Consider the following 5,373-nt stretch of genomic DNA (forward strand, 5'->3'; position numbering starts at 1 on the left):
AGGGGGAGGGTGGGTGGGGAGAAATGTAACTATAAAATGGTAAGAAACCCTTGTGGGAGAGAAGATGTATAGATGGTCTCATGGGTTTTAATGTATTTGTTCCAGCTCTTACAAATTTTTGAATGTATATAGGAATATGTTGAAAATGTAGATATGCCACAGAGTCTATGTATTGTATAAAAGATGGCTCTAGAAAACTCATTTTCGGTACTTGGCCGGAAGAAAACAAATACTTGCACATTAATGCGATTGTTTATTTTTGTACCAAAGACAAATGCAACTGATATGGCAGATTGCCAGTTTAAGTAAAGTTTTGCACAGCTTACATGATACTGTACTGAATGTATAAAAAGAAAAAAACTTAAAAGGTCAGGGTTAGGGATCTTACTGAACTGTGAATTTTTTTTCTCTTTGGGTCCAATTGTCTACGGAAGGAGCATTCATACATAACTATTATTTTGCTGTTCTTCTAGTTCGCTTCATAGTAGATAAGTTTGCCATCTAGAAGTCTGTAAATCCTTTTTTTTCTGCACATAGTAGAAATTTTAATATATTTGGATTTTAGTAAGCTATTGGTAAAGTAGATTTTGACTTTGGAAATTAAAAATTTAGCTTGTAGGATACTTCCACCAAACAACCAAAATAAAATTATTTTTATTGTAATGTGTATATATGTAAAGAAAAGAGCTAAAATATCTAATTCCTTAGTTGCCACTTTTCCAGTTGTTGTATTATTGTGCATGTGATGTTTCCAAGGATCAACACAGGCTTAAAAAAAAGAAAAGAATTTATAGATTTTATATTTTTGTACAGATATTTCAACTAGCTTCTTCAAACTTCTATGTGACTTATTGTTAACTTGTAGTTTCTATGATTGGGGGGAATACAAATGCGTGTGCAGTTTGGCTCACGAGAGTCTGCTTTTAGTCAGTGTTAAAGTACCAATGAAAAGCTTTATCTCTTGATGAGAAAGTTGTTTATGTCAAGACAGGATCATTATCTGGTTTCATGAATGCCTTTCCTCCCAATTGTTTGATAGACAGGTGACTACATAACACTATTTATGAAGGATACCAAATAATTCAGATGCAGCTCCAAGTAAATACAAAAATCTCATTATCCCCCCCTCCAATTCTTTACATGCACCTTACAGTGTGATTCCTTATATCTAAATGGACATTGGGAATTGCTACATTCCTGTAATAGGCAAGCAATGCATTCTTTAAAAAAAAGAAAGATTGAGGAAGATGTAGCTCCCACTGTAGAGTTGTACTACCCCAAAGCTTTTTTTGCTCTTTCTGCCTGCACTGCTGCTTATTGCTATCTACCTTTTCAAAAATTGATCTAAAGTATTTGCATAATTTCAGCACAAATCTGCATGTCATGATGGAGCTGCTGCTTTTTTCTTTTTAAGCGTCAAGCCTGCAATAGTTCTGGCATATCAGAAATGTATCTCATTTAACGCTGGTTATAGAGCTGTGTCCAAGTATTTTACATCAGCCTATTCTGATATACTGAAATAGTGTTGAGCTTCATTGAAGGATGGTGTTTAAATATGATTCATGCTAAGATTCTAACACTGGATCAGAAGAGCGTGGATAGGATAGTTACAGTGGGATACATCTGTTTTGCAATCAGGACTTGTGCAGCAAGACAAACCAACAGTAAGATACAATACCCCTTTGTAGTAATTCAGGCTTCTCTGAGCTAATCCTGCATTTGCAGCCTTTTTTGTGCATGTCTGAAAACCAGAATATGATTTTGGTCTAGCATTGAAAAGAGACTTTGAATCTTTTTAGTGGATTCCACACCCTTGCATTTCAGTGTTTTCTATGTATTAAGTTATAGTCTAAAAGCTTTGAAATAGTTGAGCTTTTTAATGGTGACACTTTATTTTGTATCTATTTATATATGTATGTATATCTTAGAAAAGCACTTTGTTTAAAAAAGAAAAAAAAAGATATTGCATTTTATATGATTCCTGCCATTTGCTGCTAACTCTGGGCTGGTCAGAATGCTGCAGCGATACTTGATCTAAATAAAACCTGGCAGTAAAATGTAGAGTAAAGTTAAGACCTTTGCTGGTTTAACCTTTATTGTAAAGATGACATAGGCAAGCTGTGCAGCTTTACATTTTAACCAGGGGACTCTGTGGCATTTAAAACAGTCTAGAAAATGGTTGTACTTTTAATGCCAGTAACAATCTGCTTCCTCTAGTGTCATTTAATATACGTTTAGTGTATAATTATCACAAAGATTTTTAAAAAACCAAATGTTCATGTTTTGTTTTGGGAAATTGTGGCATGCATTTTTGGATGATTATCTTTAGAGGAGCTCTCTAAAGGTTTTCAGTGTTCATACACAGTATGTGGATCTTATTGAAGTCTTTGGTCACTTTACAAGTGTAGGCATTGTGAATATTCTCATGTCATGCAGAAGCAATTATACACTTTATTTTTTAAAAGGAGTTCCGAACTCTCTTTCATACACTGGATACTTTAGAGTTTGTTTCCATATTAAAACATGCTCTTGCTAAAAAATTGTCAGTCTGAAACTGAGTGCCACACTTCTATTTTTGAATGGATATGAACTACTTACTCTGTACCATGTATGGTTCTTGTCCTTTACCCATTTTCTCCATTGACAGATTATGATGTGGCTTTATATTGTGCCTTACTTGTATATTAGAACCAAGTTTATTTTTCATTCCCCAGGACTCCTTAAACCCTTGAACCCTTTTGGAAGCAAACTACAATAAAAGCATCATGAAGGAACTTCAAACAGATTTACTTAGTTGTATTGATTAGTTTGTACTGGCATAGGGTGACCAATTTTTCAGTGGTCTTGGAAGATAGGATTTTTTATAGTAATTCCACTACATCTCTTTACAAAAGCTTCTCTGCCTTTTCTTGAATTTATCAAGCACACCTTGATATTTAACTTTTTGGGGCTCATAAGTACTAGTCTTCTGGCTAGTCAAGGACTGGCTCTTTCCACTCAACTCTGGCATCAATGCAAACAGTGACACTGTTGTAGGAATTGGGCACAGAGATATACTAAGTCCACTAGTTTGGTCAGTAATTTATTTTTAAATGTAGACTGAAGTGCAGTGGAAAAGAGCAAAAATGATTTCTAACACAGATTAAAGGTCTCTTGAATAATCTTAAAGCAACAGACATTTCTCAAATACCGTACTGTCAGTGTGGGTTTCACATAAGTCTATACCATTTTTCTGATGTTTGCCTTCATTAATAAATCTGCTTGTTTATTCACAAATGTCAATAATGATGTATTGTTTCTCTTATGTAAGTCTTTTTAATACAGCTAGTTTTGAAATGGTAATCACCTCCTATCTGTGTTTGATGGGTTTACTTACAAGTTGCCTTCAGCAGAAATAGCATAGCCAGTCTGTTCCTTGACTTATTTAGCAGTCTTCCTGGAATTCTGTTGAGGCACAGTCAAAATACATAATATTGAAATTCAGCCTTCTGACTTGAATTTCATACATCTAATCATGCTTTCTTATTTTTCTTTTTTCTTTTGTAGGGTAAGGTTTAGCTGTCAAATTGTCTAGTTTAGTCTGCTATCAGATGGGAGCCTATATTTTCGCTAGCTGAAATGCTGCACAAAAGTGCAGTTTCTTATTTTGTTTTACCTGAGGGATTATACAAAGTACATTTCAATCAGTTCCTAATCCAAAAGCTGATCCTTTCCTTTGAAAAAAAAAAATGTTTAAGGGCATTACCACATTGAGAGTACAACGCTTAGTGATACTTTCCAGTGTAAATGGAATGCTTTGTCAACATTGCAGAAATGGCACTTTAGCATATACTTCCTTCACAGCATTCTAAGCTTGATTGGGTCTCATGGATACGTATTTTCAGTCTATTTAATTTCCCCCAATTGGTTTAGTGCAGTAGAAAGGTGTTTGTGCAATGTGATGCTCAGCCTTTTAAGATGTTAATGAACTTCCACAAGAGCATATTGGTCATGCATTTTTTTCTCCATAAACCGAAACACACTTTATTGGAAGTAAGCCCTATTTGTTCTGGTAAAACTTCAGTTTAGGATTGCAGACTTAATCTTTCTGGAAAGCAAGTTTAAGCCAAAGCTAGGCCTAGCTAAGAAACGAGAAGAAGAAAATAATTTTCTTGTGAGACCAGGCCAAAGCTTCTTCTAACCCATCATTATCTTCAGAGGCTAACAAGATGCCTCATTTCCCAACAGCTTTCCATGAACTAGGGAATAATGAAACAATTCACTTTTACAGAAGTATAATGCATGAATAGTTTTCGCTCTCTCTTCTCCTGCCTTAAACATTCTCAACACCTTTTGGCCCATATATATACTTAAGAATGAACAAAGTCTGCAATTCTAACCTAACTTAACTGCTAGCAGGGCCAACTCTCATTGCAATCAATGGGACTTGCTTCCAAATGAATGGGTTTAGGTTGGGGCACAAGGCTGACAGCATATGCAAACACAGCAAAGCTTTCTGAAAACCAAAAAAAAGCATATTAACAACCTTGGTGATCTTATGCTTGGGATCATGTTTGTAATGCTGTTTATAATGTTCTGTAGTCCATTTCCAACTGGAGCTCAGACAAATGTATTGAAGGTCTTGTCTCTGTTCAGAAAATTTTATCCTGTTAAAAGCATGATCTGTTTGCAATTTTTATAATGTTTAATGTTGTGTAATTTTTCTTTTTTTAAAAAAAGAGGCACAATTAAAACATTGATTTTGTTTACTCCTGTCACCCTGGGGCCCGAGCACTTCTATTCAGATACAAACTCATCAATGTATGCAACATCCTTTGTAACTGAAAATAAATTGTGAAGAGAAGTTCTGACAGTATTTTGGCTTCTGTGTGTTTTCTGTCTGAGGCACTTAGCTCATAGACCGCTAAGTAACATTAACTACAGCTCCCACATAAGCTTTCTTACTCATTTGAAGTAACAGAAATATCCATACTAGTAATGAAAATGTTTTATTATTTCAGTCAGCAACTGTAGGTTCCAACAGAACCCCCTCAGTTAGGAGTTCTAATCACTACATCAAGAAAAAGCCCTTTGGAATTATGACTTAACATAAAAATTAAATATAGTCTGGCCTATTTGCCATTATCTGATCAAGAACTGCTGCTTCATACTTCCCAGCCTCAAAGCTTTAGATCCATATAGGTGCTTAAGAACAAACTAAGAACACAATCCCCACCTCATTTATCTGGGTGAATACTTCAGAGTTTCACAATATTCTAAAACATTAGTTGCTGAGCCTTGATATTTCTGCAGTCTGCCCCTGGTGTGCCCCCAAATTTGTTCTAGAGAGTTGGGGGACTCATGAGATTTGGGGGGGGGGGTCAGGAGGGAGAA

The sequence above is a fragment of the Podarcis pityusensis genome, assembly GCF_964106645.2.
Source record: "Podarcis pityusensis genome assembly, chromosome: 2".
In the NCBI taxonomy this organism is placed as follows: domain Eukaryota; kingdom Metazoa; phylum Chordata; class Lepidosauria; order Squamata; family Lacertidae; genus Podarcis; species Podarcis pityusensis.